This window comes from Etheostoma spectabile, unplaced genomic scaffold (genome assembly GCF_008692095.1).
Source record: "Etheostoma spectabile isolate EspeVRDwgs_2016 unplaced genomic scaffold, UIUC_Espe_1.0 scaffold00001983, whole genome shotgun sequence".
NCBI classification, from domain to species: domain Eukaryota; kingdom Metazoa; phylum Chordata; class Actinopteri; order Perciformes; family Percidae; genus Etheostoma; species Etheostoma spectabile.
The window spans coordinates 13320-28667 of record NW_022602836.1 but is presented as its reverse complement, the minus strand read 5'-3'; the positions used below and the strand labels follow the sequence as shown (position 1 = coordinate 28667).

At 38.3% G+C, this 15348-nt stretch overlaps 6 non-coding genes across 6 annotated transcripts; 1 reads left to right on the top strand and 5 right to left on the bottom strand.

Annotated features, from left to right (window-relative positions):
* Positions 1–7622: 7622 nt before the first annotated feature.
* trnat-ugu (transfer RNA threonine (anticodon UGU)) lies at positions 7623–7695 on the bottom strand. The gene has a single exon. It is a non-coding gene; the product is annotated as a tRNA-Thr (tRNA).
* A 767-nt stretch (positions 7696–8462) lies between these two features.
* On the bottom strand, positions 8463–8535 carry trnat-cgu (transfer RNA threonine (anticodon CGU)). The gene has a single exon. It is a non-coding gene; the product is annotated as a tRNA-Thr (tRNA).
* Positions 8536–10749: 2214 nt separating this feature from the next.
* LOC116675481 (small nucleolar RNA U3) lies at positions 10750–10965 on the bottom strand. Its single transcript, XR_004328418.1, has one exon. It is a non-coding gene; the product is annotated as a small nucleolar RNA U3 (small nucleolar RNA).
* Positions 10966–12216: 1251 nt separating this feature from the next.
* trnap-cgg (transfer RNA proline (anticodon CGG)) lies at positions 12217–12287 on the top strand. The gene has a single exon. It is a non-coding gene; the product is annotated as a tRNA-Pro (tRNA).
* Positions 12288–13088: 801 nt separating this feature from the next.
* On the bottom strand, positions 13089–13204 carry LOC116675482 (U5 spliceosomal RNA). Its single transcript, XR_004328419.1, has one exon. It is a non-coding gene; the product is annotated as a U5 spliceosomal RNA (small nuclear RNA).
* A 1261-nt stretch (positions 13205–14465) lies between these two features.
* Positions 14466–14547, bottom strand: trnas-aga (transfer RNA serine (anticodon AGA)). The gene has a single exon. It is a non-coding gene; the product is annotated as a tRNA-Ser (tRNA).
* Between the last annotated feature and the right edge of the window lie 801 nt (positions 14548–15348).

Genomic DNA, 15348 nt, shown 5'->3' with positions numbered 1-15348 from the left:
TGTCAAAGAATTGATTTCAAAGTACTCTTGCTAGTTTATAAATCCCTTAACGGTTTAGGTCCAAAATACATTTCTGATCTGACACTACACTATGACCCCCCAGACCTCTCAGGTCATCTGGGGACAGGTTTACTTTCTGTCCCCAGAATCAGAACTAAACGCAGGGTTGAAGCAGCTTTCAGTTTCTATGCTCCTCATATCTGGAATAAATAAACTCCCAGAAAACCTGTAGATCCGCTGCTACTCTCAGTTCTTTAAATCAAGGCTGAAGACCTTCCTTTTTGATGCTGCCTTTCTTTAAATTATGCTCATTTCTTCTTATGCTGCACTGTAACTTTTATTCTTGTGTTTATGTGTCCTAATGTTTTATTTTGTTTTTAACTGTCTATTCATGTGTCTTATTGATTTCTAATGCTTATGACTTTAACTGTTTGTATTGTGTTTATCTGTTTTAATGATTTGTGTAAAGCACTTTGAATTGCCCTGTTGCTGAAATGTGCTATACAAATAAAGCTGCCTTGCTTGCCTTACACACATTAAGTCAATGTTCTTAAAACTCAACCGATTATTGTCCTTTACCATACTGTTAATTTTGTGTTTACTTGGAAAGATTGCTGTATATTTCCACTTTGTTTTTCCATTGTAAATTTGGTCTTAAATTTCATTTATAATTGGCAGTAAAAAGTCTTAAAAAGTCTTAAATTTACTTGTTAATACCTGTAGCCACCTGTGATCCAGGATCCTGGTATGTGACAAACAGGCCCAACACCACAGTATGAGAAACATCCCATGACCAGCATGCTTTACTGTCTTCACAGTGGACTGGGGCTTGATTTCAGTGCAGGGGGGTCGGAGGACAAACTGTCTGCGGCTCTAGACCAAAAAGAACAGTTTCCCTCTCATCAGTCCCCAGAATGTTGCTCCATTCTCTGTTGGCCAGTCAATGTGTCCTTGGTTTTTTCCCACGTCGGTCAGGCTTTGGATGCCATTTCAAGGCATTTGAAATGATTTGGCAGAGCAGCTTATAATCTTCTGCACTTCTTTATTTGTTTTCCCTCTCATATCAAGTTTTAATCAAAGTCCTCTGTTCCTCAGAGCAATGTTTGGAGCGAGCCATTTTGCTGAGTATTTCAGTGTGAAATGCACTATAAACCAGCATGCACAACATGTTCTTCCTTCCTTCCTTAAATGTATATATACAGTATAGATTAATTATGGGCCATAACTGACACCTGTTTTTCACAGAATCAATCAGCTCACTAATTGAACACGGCACTGCTATTATTATGAACATGCTCCTTTCAATGACAGATTCAATTCCACAGAATGAGCAGCATGCGTGTCATAACTGTTGGTTTGGCCTGTGTTTTTCAGAGGCGTCAGTGATGCTCAGCAGTTTTAATCCAGAGCACAGCAGAAAGCTCTGCTGAGCTTCAGAACTGCTTGAGGAAATGTAGCTTGTGTGGACAATACCACATACACTACCATATTACTTTCTTACACAATACTGCTGGCTATACAAGTTTGATTTAGCAAAAACAACAACCTAAAACAAAAGGTCAAGGTCAACTGGTGCCCTCATTGCTAATGCCTATCGGGGACAATGGTTCCAATTACTTAACTGGAGTAGAGCTGTTCCAGCAACATGAAGACAACACGGTAACCCCTACAGATACCAGTGAAAGCTCAAAATCTGTGGGAAAATGTTACATTTACAACTTTCCGGCACAAAAATTCCCGGATGATCCCCCATTTGTTACCAGCTGGCTAAAGGCTGGCAACAAAATGGAGGCCACACATAAATTGATCAAAAGTAGTTTATTATCACTAACTAACCAACACTGAATGTTACATTTCCCATAATGCAACTCCATAATAGTGATGTTGGCAGATAATTAACCCTCATGTCGTCCTCGGGTCAAAATGACCCGTTGTCCTACATCAATGTTCTTTTTAATTACCCAAATAACATGATTGATTCCACCCAACGCTCTTTTTCAAGTACAAATCTCTACTTTCATTAATTTTGGGGTGTCTTATTCAATTTTATAGCATTGGAGAAAACGTTGAAGTGTTTTTGAAATAGTATTGAGTAAAAGTTGACATATTCCAGTCTGTGATTATCATCAACATCCATTCCTTTAATTTTATTCTAAATAATTCCTAATTTCTGCTTTTCTCACTCAAACATTAGGTATAATTTCCTATAAAGGAGGTTTATTTACCATAAATTCCAAAAATAACTGTAAAAAAGTAAAAGTAAATAAGTTGGTGTAATGTATTGTTAAACGTCAAAAAAGTGACAAAAACTGAAGAAAATTTTAAACATTCATACAAAGCCTCAACAAAAGTTGATTTTCAATTTTGACGGGAAGACAACACAAGGGTAAGAAAAGTATTGCGTCAGTCAAACAATGTTCCATAGACATGCTCTAAGTCAGGGGTTCTTAACCTGGGTTTGATCGAACCCCAGGGGTTCGGTGAGTCAGTCTCAGGGGTTCGGCGGAGGTCAAGACACACACCCGACTCATATGATTCGTGATGACACGCCCCGCTTGGCCATCATCAGAAGGGTTCGGTGAACGCGCATATGAAACTGGTGGGGGTCAGTACCTCCAACAAGGTTAAGAACCACTGCTCTAAGTGTTGTTTCTAGTTTAAGATAGAGCTCTACAGCATGGCACCTCACTAACTCACTCTCTTGGTTTTTCTGTCTGTTGATAGAAACGGAGAGGAAGAGGAGTCAAACGTCACCGCTGTCAGCACTGTGACAAATCCTTCACAACATCAGGATATTTAAAGATTCATCAGAGAGTTCACACTGGAGAGAAGCCTTACAGCTGTGATCAATGTGGGGCAGCTTTCACACAACAGGGTGCCCTGAAAAGACATCAACGCATTCACACTGGAGAGAAACCTTACAGCTGTGATCAATGTGGGGAAACCTTTCTCAGAGTGGTCACCTTGAAGCTCACCAACGCATTCACACTGGAGAGAAGCCGTACTGGTGTGAACAATGTGGGAAACCTTTTCTCAGAATGGTAACCTTAAACTCACCAGCGCGTTCATACTGGAGAGAAGCCGTACTGGTGTGAACAATGTGGGGAAACCTTTTCTTATAGTAGTAGCCTTAAAAGACACCAGCTCATTCACACTGCCTCGTTGTGAACATGTTTCAGAGCCAAGCTGTTTCCTCCTCCTCCTCCTCATGCCCTGATAGCTGTGTTGTTATATTCTGATCTTCTCTCCTCATTGAAGGCTGACCAACAGTAACTCTATCTTCTGACCAACATGTATGTTGTTTTGGATCAGCTGGACTGTTTTCTGCCTTTCCTCAGAACCCTTTACCATTTAGGCACCAGAATCGGTGCCTGAACCCGTTCTTTTAAAAATATATTTTTTAAATGTATATGTTTAAATAAAAAAAAGGGAGCACAACAAGACAGCCAGCAACATTTAAGAACAGCTTGTTTATTTCTATATGGTCCAAATTAAATGTAAGAAAAAATATGTAATAACATATTTCTCTAGTAAATTGCTGCTAAATGACAAAAAACCACTAGATGGAAAAAGGCAGCGCTGGTGTTTCAGTAGCACCGAAATGAGGCCCCAAAATCCCCGTTACTATTCGGTCCGATAGAACCGGGTGTTACGGCACCGGTGCCGTACTAGCACCGGTTTTGGTACCCAACCCTAACCACAATGTACCCGCCGTGGGAAGGAGAAGGCCCAAAGGAGAAACATTAAGACGTTTAAAGATGTTGTGATTGGAAAACGTAGACATGTTTGAAACTTTTTTATTTTGTAAAAACTTTCTTCTCATCTCTAGAAACATACTTTTTTTGGCTGTCAGAAAGTCATTGTAATTTTTTTTTTAGAATACATTTTTGTCACCCTTATATAGTGGGTTTGGGATGAACTATGAAAAGTTGGGAGTTTAGAAAAAGCGCAAATTAAAATATGTGTGTAAATTGGTCCTGTCATTATTACCAGCACACTAGAAGTTGGCCATTTTTAATTGTACGCTCTCAAGTTATTGTTGTTTGTAGTTAAAATAAAATAATTTAAACGAGGCCTCATGCTGATTATTTGTGACTTGATTTGGTGGATTTATCCTTCCCGCCGTTTCTGTGTTTAAACTCCTTGACAAGAGAACGTTTCCATCCATTAAAAGTGCTGAAAGACTCAGATTATTATGCTAAGTGTGTGACAACATTATGAGGGGGGGATCCCTACAGAGATAGAGCTTTAGTTAGAGAGTAAGATCCTTTTAGTTTTGTAAAATTCATAGTATAGTATGTCAAAAAATCATAAAATGTCATAAAAAGTCAGTCTAGTATGTCGAAAATTTCATAAAAGTAAAAAAAATCATAAACAGTTACAGTATAGTATTTCAAAAAAATCATAAAAAGTCATAGTATAACATGTCAAAAATTCATAAAAGTCATAGTTTAGTATGACAAAAAAATGGTATAGTATGTCAAAGAATTCATAAAAGTCATGGTATACTATGTCAAAAATTCATAAAAAGTCATAGTATACTATGTCAAAAATTCATAAAAGTAAAAAAAATCATAAACAGTCACAGTATAGTATTTCAAAAAATTCATAAAAAGTCATAGTATAACATGTCAAAAAAATCATAAAAGTCATAGTTTAGTATGACAAAAAAATCATAAAAGGTCATACTATAGTTTGTCAAAAAATTCATAAAACTCATAGTACACTATGTCAAAAAATTCAAAAGGAAAAGTCATAGGATAGTATGTTGAAAAAATCATAAAAAGTCACAAAAAGTCATAGTATAACATGTATAAAATTCATAGTTTAGTATGACAAAAAAATCATGAAAGTCATACTATAGTTTGTCAAAGAATTCATAAAACTCATAGTACACTATGTCAAAAATTCATAAAAACTCATAGTAAGTGTGTCAAAAATTAAAAAAGTCATAGTATAAAATGTCAAAAATTGTATTAAAAGTCATAGTATAGTATGTCGAAAAATTCATAAGTCATAGTATACTATGTCAAAAATTCATAAAAATCATAAAAAGTCATATGTAAAAATATTCATAAAAGTCATTGTTTAGTATGTTGATAAAACATAAAAAAATCACACTGTAGTATGTTGAAATATTTATAAATATTCATAGTATAGTTGTCAAAAAAAATCAAAAAAAGTCATAGTATAGTATGCCAAAATATTCCTATAAAGGTGTAGTATAGTATGTCGTAACAAGTCCAAATTTATAGTTCTTGTTGTAAAACAAGAATGCGAGCATTGATCCCGCTACCTCTCGCATGCTAAGCAAGCGCTCTACCATTTGAGCTAATTCCCCTTTTCAAAAAATTCATAGTATAGTATGACAAAAAATCATAAAAAGTCATAGTATAGCATGTCAAAAAATTTATAAAAATTCATAGTATGTCAAAAAATTAATAAAAGTCATAGTATAGTATGTCAAAAATTCATAAAAAGTAATAGTATACTATGTCAAAAATTCATAAAAAGTCATAGTATAGTATGCCAAAATATTCCTATAAAGGTGTAGTATAGTATGTCGTAACAAGTCCAAATTTATAGTTCTTGTTGTAAAACAAGAATGCGAGCATTGATCCCGCTACCTCTCGCATGCTAAGCAAGCGCTCTACCATTTGAGCTAATTCCCCTTTTCAAAAAATTCATAGTATAGTATGTCAAAAATTTATAAAAATTCATAGTATGTCAAAAAATTAATAAAAGTCATAGTATAACATGTCAAAATTCATAAAAGTCATAGTTTAGTATGACAAAAAAATGGTATAGTATGTCAAAGAATTCATAAAAGTCATGGTATACTATGTCAAAAATTCATAAAAAGTCATAGTATACTATATCAAAAATTCATAAAAAGTAAAAAATCATAAACAGTCACAGTATAGTATTTCAAAAAATTCATAAAAAGTCATAGTATAACATGTAAAAAAAATCATAAAAGTCATAGTTTAGTATGACAAAAAAATCATAAAAGGTCATACTATAGTTTGTCAAAACATTCATAAACTCATAGTACACTATGTCAAAAAATTCAAAAGGAAAAGTCATAGGATAGTATGTTGAAAAAATCATAAAAAGTCACAAAAAGTCATAGTATAACATGTATAAAATTCATAGTTTAGTATGACAAAAAAATCATGAAAGTCATACTATAGTTTGTCAAAGAATTCATAAAACTCATAGTACACTATGTCAAAAATTCATAAAAACTCATAGTATAGTGTCAAAAATTAAAAAAGTCATAGTATAAAATGTCAAAAATTGTATTAAAAGTCATAGTATAGTATGTCGAAAAATTCATAAGTCATAGTATACTATGTCAAAATTCATAAAAATTCATAAAAAGTCATATGTAAAAAATATTCATAAAAGTCATTGTTTAGTATGTTGATAAAAACATAAAAAAATCACACTGTAGTATGTTGAAATATTTATAAATATTCATAGTATAGTTGTCCAAAAAAATCAAAAAAAGTCATAGTATAGTATGCCAAATATTCCTATAAAGGTGTAGTATAGTATGTCGTAACAAGTCCAAATTTATAGTTCTTGTTGTAAAACAAGAAGAATCTAAAGTCTCTGGAGAATGCGAGCATTGATCCCGCTACCTCTCGCATGCTAAGCAAGCGCTCTACCATTTGAGCTAATTCCCTTTTCAAAAAATTCATAGTATAGTATGTCAAAAATTTATAAAAATTCATAGTATGTCAAAAATTAATAAAAGTCATAGTATAGTATGTCAAAAATTCATAAAAAGTAATAGTATACTATGTCAAAAATCATAAAAAGTCATAGTATAGTATGTCAAAAAATTCACAGTCATAGTATAGTATGTCAAAAAATTCATAAAAAGTCATAAAAAGTCATAGTATAGTATGTCAAAAAATCGTAAAAAGTCATAGTATACTATGTCAAAATTCATAAAATGTCAAAAAAATCAGTCATAGTATAGTAAGTCAAAATATTCATAAAAAATCACAGTATAGTATTTCAAAAACTTTATAAAAGTCATAGTATAGTATGTCAAAAAATCATAAAAGTCATAGTATAGTATTTCAAAAATTCATAAAAGTCATAGTATAGTGTGACAAAAAAAAATCATAAAAAGTCATACTATAGTATGTCAAAAAATTCATAAGTCGTAGGATAGTAAGTCAAAAAAATCATAAGTCTTAAAAACATGTATAACATTCATAAAAGTCATAGTTTAGTATGACAAAAAAATCATGAAAGTCATACTATAGTATGTCAAAAAATTCTAAAAAAGTTGTAAAAAGTCATAGTATGTCGAAATATTCATAAAAGTCATTGTTTAGTATGTCGAAAAAAACATAAAAAGTCACACTGTAATATGTCGAAATATTCCTAAAAAGTCATAGTATAGTATGTCGTAACAAGTCCAGATTTATAAATCTTGTTGTAAAACATGAAGTATCTAAAGTCACCTGTATAGACTGTTTCAGCCACATATGATGTTATAAGACAACATCACATGTCACTTTTGTGCTCTGGAAAAATCAGGCAGCTGGTAATTTTGTTGCACCTGTTAAGAATCACATGCATACACTTCTTAAGTGAGAACCAGGCACTGCTGGGAACTGGACCCAGGATCTCCTGTTTACAAGACACGCGCTTTAACCACTAAGCTACAGCGCCTTCTACAGAGAACCCTGTCATGCAAGAATACAATGAGCTAATGAACAGGGTTGCTTCCATCCATCCGTCTTTGTCCAGCAGCTCCAGTAGGGGACCCCTACGAACTCGGCAAATGAAAACAGCTGAACGTGTCCTTGAGCGACGCCTCAGGACTCACTGTTCATAGGCAGGCCTACTGAGAACAACAGAAGTCCTATGCAAGGACCTTGAGAGATGAGAGACCCTTTCCCCAAAGCCCTGGTAAAATCCAACCTCCATGCCATAAGTCCCCTCATCATAAAGGTCATTAACCACTCCCTCCGCTCAGGCCATGTTCCATCAACACTGAAAACAGCTGTTATCATGCCATTTCTCATGGAAAGCCATGGAAAGCTTAAAACACAGTCCTAGTTTAGTCCTCCTCAACAGTCAACATAGCGTTTGCTGTGTGGCGTGTCTGTTTTTATTTCTCCCATGTTAACAGTACTGACCAATACGGTAGGCATTCTAACCTCAGCTGACACGCTCACGCCATGCAGGCAGTGTGCAGGAGCCCTAAGCTTCCAAGGTAAGACTGAAATTTATAATAATAAAAACTTTATAATCTTCACACTAAATTGCAACAACACCTCCAACAAAAGGATTTATTTGCTTTACATGGACACATGTATGTAATGGTACAAACAACATCACATGTCACTTTAGTGATCTAAAAAAATCAGGCAATAACTGGGTTGCACACGTTAAGTATCGGCAACCATGTGGTAACACTTCATACCATGATGACCAGGCACTGCTGGGATTTGGACCCAGGATCTCCTGTTTACGAGACAGGCGCTTTAACCACTAAGCTAAAGCGCCTCCTGCAACTAAGCCCGTCTTGCAAGAATACAATGAGCTAGTGAAAAGGGTTCCCTCCTTCCATCCATCTTAGTCCAGCAGCTCCAGCAGGGGACCTCAAACTACCCTTTGCCGAGCCACATAAACCAGCTCCAACTGGGGGATCCCGAGGCGTTCCCAGGCCAGGTTGGAGATGTACTTTCTCCACCTAGTCCTGGGTCTTCCCCGAGGCCTCCTCCCAGCTGGACGTGCCTGGACCAGTTCTCTACGGAGAATCCCAGGAGGCATCCTTACCAGATGACCCAACCACCTCAGTTGTTTAAACCGAGTACCTCCATAATGGCCATGCATCCGTGTTCATCCCCAGAGGTGCTGTGGCTTAGTTGGTTAAAGCGCCTGTCTAGTCAGCAGAAGTGCCTGGGTTCAAATCCCAGCAAAACCTTGTTGTTGCAGAGATGACCTGTACTTGTTTTTAAGTTGCCTGCTAATCAGATGTTGTTGTGGGCGGGGCATTAAGTCTGACACAGTGGTGATTGAAATGGAGCAGTTGACTGACACAGAACTGTAGTGGAGCCAAAGTAGCGCATTTATTAATTAATTTCATTAGTTATCAGGCAAATAGAACACCTTGTGGCCATGTTATTGGTGTTTCTGTGTAAATGTAACATGCAATTTTTATTTGCTACCAGGGTACTTTCACAGGGATTGGGTTGATGATGACGCGCCAAAAGAGGTAATCTCTCCAACAACAAGGTGCTGCTGGGATTTGAACCCAGGATCTCCTGTTTACTAGAAAGGCACTTTAACCAACTAAGCCACATCACCTCCACAAGTAGCATCACTGTTAAGTCTTAATTTGTCTTTTACCGTATATAAGCTAAACATACAGTACACTGACTGGCAGTATTGGGAGTAATGGCTTAGCTCGCCTAGGCTTGGCGGATCAATCCTATCCAGTCAGTCAGCAGAAGAGGTAGAAGTACCTGGCAGGTCTCTCCCTTCAGCAGTTTGAGAATGCCAGCCCACTCCTTTCCATTGGTGCTGATCATCCACATCTCACCCCCATAGAGCCAGTGAAGCTCGGTCCACCAGATGGACCACTCACCATTTGAACCAGACTGGGGGGGAACGTTTCAGAGCCCAGCACGGATCGTGGAGCAACAGCTACGGCCGCAACAGTACCTTCTGACGTCCACTGTTCCTTCCAACATGGATCTCTTCCAGATTGTTGAGAATCTCTTGCAGCTGAATGTGCTGCCACACAAAAATGAGAAAGTGGGAACCAGGTCAAGACAAGACCAGGAGGCAGTAAGTCTGCTTGAAGAGAAGACTACGCGTGTGGAGGTGGACAGAAAACTCTGCTATGCTGTAACAGTTTCCCTAACTCACCCAGCAAGGGAAAAGTACAACGCATATAAATTAAGGTAATGGGTGGATCTCTCTCTATCGGCTATAATTTAAACATATAAGTTCAGATTTTTTTTTTTTTTTTAAGATTTTTTTTTGGGCATTTTAGGCCTTTAATTGAGAGGACAGTTGAAGATATGAAAGGGGAGAGAGAGGGGGAGTGACATGCAGCAAAGGGCCTCAGGCTGGATTCAAACCCGTATATCCAACGCCATCACCCAGACATGCCAATCACTGGAACGAGACAAAAAAAACTGTCCAGCATCTCCTCCCTACAGTGCTTAACCAGCCTTTAGACACAAATAGGGCCAAAAAATCACTGAATCAATCAGGATTTACACATCACCTTCAACGCCCCGTATCCACTCGTAGAGTAACCTGGCTTCAAGTATTTGCTGTATGTACGCAAACCTCGTTCCAACATGCCATCCCGTCCACCGGGACTTCAGTGTACCGTTCCACCCCTTTAATACATGTCAATCAAGCTGAGCCTGTAAAGGCCATACAGTCTGATTAGTCAAGTGGAAACACCTGTGGGAGTGGAACATGGATGTGTAGAGATGGGCTTTCAAACAATGTACCTTTTTGACATGTCAAAGTAGGAAAAGCAAAGGTAGAAATAAAAATGAATTATGGCTTAACTCAGTTTACGTTTTTACACCGGACATAAGGCATTACAAAGTCAAGAAAGTAGGTGTTAACCCTTTCAAGTAACCTTGTCCAGCATGGACTGGACATTCATCAAGACTGACTATAACTTCAGTTAAACAGAAAGCTTAGTATGTTTTATTACTTTCACACGTGTTAGTTTTCCACATATCTGCTACTACCACTCTGAACATATTCCCTTCTTCAATGCTCCATAAAGAAGAAAAGAACGATCATCAATGACAGAGAACATATGAAGTGAATCATTACTCTCTGTCAGCCTCACGCTCAGAAAGGAATATCACGACTCATCATCGTGGTCAGCGAGACCAAACACTTTAGAAACACATTCCTCAAGTCAGAAACTCTAGAAATGATCCCTGAAAGTATAGTCTTGGTTAGACTGGGGGGGGGGAACTGCATCTCATTCACTGCAGAGTGATTGTCACTCAGGGTTCAGAGGGACAGAAGCTAATCGTTACGTGCTCCAGATGACTCTGAGGTGAGAAAATCTATTTAGATCTTTAAGAAGACCGATATGTAGATTGAATTAGATTTTCAGTCACTGTTGTCTCAATACTTCAGTGTCAGCCTACTTATTCTCTACAATAAATGCTCCAGTCCTTTCTTTGCATTAATACTGGTTCTTAACATGCTTCCACTGGTTCAGATTATGAAAAACAGCAAAATAAGTTACCATAAAAAGGTGGACGACACACAAATTTAAATAACCTTATCGCCAGGGGACTATAGTCCAATACAACAACTGACAGCCTTTTATCACCTTAAGAATATATCCAGGGTCAAAGCACTTATGTGTCAACAGGATTTGGAAAAACTTGTCCATGCTTTCATATTCAGTAGACTTGACTACTGTAACGGGGTCTTTACAGGTCTCCCTAAAAAATCAATCAGACAGCTACAGCTGATTCAGAACGCTGCTGCTCGAGTCCTCACTAAGACCAAGAGACTGGATCACATCACTCCAGTTCTGAAGTCTTTACACTGGCTTCCTGTGTCTCAAAGAATTGATTTCAAAGTACTTTTGCTAGTTTATAAATCACTTAACGGTTTAGGTCCAAAATACATTTCTGATCTGCTACTACACTATGACCCCCCCAGACCTCTCAGGTCATCTGGGACAGGTCTGCCTTCTGTCCCCAGAGTCAGAACTAAACAGGGTGAAGCATTTTGTGTTGGGGTGATGGGAGCAGGTGGGGCTTGAAAATTCCCCCTTCCCCCGATTTTACTTTCACTTTTTACTGACAAAATCAAGTCTGTGTTTTGGTAAAAAACATTTTGTATCAAATGTTTCCTGTTGTCAAATGATATCGGAAAGCTGAATCGGGCAGTGGAGCCATGAAAAGACCCCATGACAATCTACCTGACCATAGTCTTTCAAGTCAGTGACAAATCCAAGCTGCATTTCCTTTTTCAAGCTGAATTTCCTTTTTACCAAAATTCAAGTTCCAATGTTGGTAAAATGTTTTGCTTCAAAAGTAGTCTTTCGTCCACTATTGTCAGAAAGCTCAATCTGGTAGTGGAGCCATAAAAACAACACATGCCAAAAAAACTACTTAACAATTGCCTTTCAAGTCACTGATCACATTTACTCGATAGAAAATTTCTATTATGTTGTTTTTAAGTGGCTCGTTGGTCTAGGGGTATGATTCTCGCTTCGGGTGCGAGAGGTCCCGGGTTCAATCCCGGACGAGCTCTGAAGGCAGGAGCTGTTGCAATCGTAATCTGAAATTTAAAATCCAGTTTATCATTAAATTAGCCCAGATTAGGAGCAGTCAAAGTTGTATTAGAGCATGCTGGCAATTTTTCATGTCCTGCTTCAACTTCATGCAACAGAAAAAACTGGGAAAAAATAAGAGGAACAATGAGCAGAACATGGCTCTCCTTTTTCATTTGTTGCGTCTCTGACTGTCAAGAGTTTTTTTTTTAATTTTCGAATTTATTAAATCTATTTAATCCGTAGAACACAGTCCCCCCCGCTTCTGATCAACCCATATCAATTGCATGCTTAAAATAACATACCGGTTAAAGCCCCGCCCATTTCAAGACAACCCGACCCACTTCCGGGTTAAATCCTGTCCACTCCCGGGTTAGGCCCCGCCCAGTCCGAGTACAGATACAGATACAGATACAGATAATGCTGTACTCGCTCATCCCTAACAGGTACTTTAAGATCAGAGGGTAATGTCTTCACTCTTCTGAGGTATGATCCCATCCAGAACCGTGCCATAGCTGCAGTCTTAGGATTTCTGGATGGGGTCGTGGCTGCTGTTATGTGTATAGCTGTAAATCTGCTCCCTAAAAACAATAACAGGTCCGGCTCTCCTTTCCCTCCTTTCTCCTTTGGCTTCTTCATCACTCTTCTTTGCACTCGTTCCCACTTGGACCTCCACAGGAAATAAAAGATGGCTTGTTCCAGGTCTAAAATCTCTTTTCTGGGTGGGATTAAAACAGAGCTGATGAGTAAAAGCAAAGGTAAGCAAAAACAAGTACAAAAGGCTCGGCCAAACAGCAAAGCCCACCAAAAATAGTTTCAACTCATCGACGTTCCCCTCCAAGGAAGTCTTTAGTTAAAGGCGAAAGACTTGTGTGTTATGAAGAGAAACCAGAGTGAAAACAGCCGTCTGCTCGAGAGCAGCTGAAAACCCTAGTCGACCCAGTCCAAACCATCGTGGTAAGCCTCACTGGGTGTCCAAACTAAAATGATAAGAGGAAACTTGGTAGACTACTTACTTATGTTTATATTTGTACTCACAATGACATTTTTAAAACGCCAGCCAATCACAAGTCTTACATGTGAATAATCAATGTAGCTCACATAAAAGATAGTTGCAAGGTCTACCAAATGTTTAACTTTACAACCCGTAAGCTGTTGTAACCTTGGTTGCCACCTTCCGTCAAAATGTGAATCACAGATTCTCCAAGGCCTGGTGAGAAGTTGCAGAGCAGAGTGGCGCAGCGGAAGCGTGCTGGGCCCATAACCCAGAGGTCGATGGATCGAAACAATCCTCTGCTAATTCCTATGCTTTGTATCATCAGTAAGGCTATTTCCAGTCTGTTGATGTTTAACAAAGCATCTGTTGCTGCAAGTGTCTGAAGTGAAATCTCTACAATGCTCACACCTGCCGTAACACCCATAAAAACTGGAGTATAATACAATAAACAAAAACACAACAGTACAAGCATGTAAAATAGAAACTGTAAAACATGTACTGTTAAAGTGCTTGTTGTGCTGTCTGATAGTCTGAGGTATAAAAGAGAGAGCATACTACTTGGTTTGTGTCACAGGAGGTCTTAGTCTACCACTACGTTCTATAACCCTACCAGTCAGATTATCACAGGAGGTAATATCTGTTGCAGCTCTTTTAAAGACTCTACCATAATACCTGCTGGAGATGCCAGGTCCTCATACATGTAAAGCATGAGCTCTACCACTGAGCTACATCCCCTGAAGATTTTCAGATTTTTTGACTTTTTTCTGAGATAGACATACACTTATCTTTATTAATCCTTTTGGGATGACTCCCGCAAGGAAATTGAAATATCACTGAATAAAAGAAGAAACCGGGGTAATGTTATTGTTGTATATGGCTTCAAAACCTGTAAATGCAACGGCAGTGGCTGGAAATCAAACCTGGACCCTGCACTGCTATGGTATGAATCATAGTCGAAAAGTAACACACCTGTTCTCTTTCTGCTGGACAATACAACGCTCAATGCAAATCTTGTAACACAGACTGAAAATAAATGCTAAGAGATACATTGGTGGACACTGGTGGCTTACAGATAACACATCATTGTTAATGAATGCACATCAGTGATTTGGTATACTATGATGTGTCATTGGTTTGCTACCACTCTTAAAGAATGCCTCTCGTTGTCGGCAGGATTCGAACCTGCGCGGGGAGACCCCAATGGATTTCTAGTCCATCGCCTTAACCACTCGGCCACAACAACCTGAAAAAGCCTAGAAGTATACCTGTTTGCACAAATGTTCATAAACTTTTTAATTGGTTGAAAGCAGTTACCAGACACGGGCAATTTTCAAATCGTAGTGCGCTGCCTGTGTCTGTGGATACTCATGGAGGCAGCTTAATTGATTGATATGCTCCCTTAGTTGGACCATAACAGAGATGTAATATTTTACCAAATTGTGTTGGGCGAGTAACCTTTCTGGCTAATCTTCACAAATAAAGCAAGCAACCACACAAGAATGGCTGGGAATCGAACCCAGGTCAACTGCTTGGAAGGCAGCTATGCTCACCGCTATACCACCATCGCTTGACAGCACAATATACACTGAAAATCTTGTAACACATCTGGATTGTTTGAGACTCAAAATGTGCTCTATCACTGAGCTCCAGCCCCTAATGATTTTCAGATTTTTTGGACTTTTTTGTGAGATCACTGAATAAGAGAAGAAACCTGGGTGGAATATGTAACGTTAATATTGTATATGGCTTCAAACTGTACTGCCTCTACACCCACGACTGCAGTCCGACCCACAACAACAACCTCATCGTCAAGTTTGCTGACGACACCACAGTGGTCGGACTCATCTCAAAGGGAGACGAGGCAGCCTACAGAGAGGAAGTCCTGAACTTGGCAGCTTGGTGTTCGGAGAACAACCTGTCTCTGAACACCAAGAAAACCAAGGAGATCATCGTTGACTTCAGGAAGAAGAGCACCGACCTAGCCCCCTGTACATCAACGGCGAGTGTGTGGAGAGGGTCCACACCTTCCGGTTTCTTGGTGTCC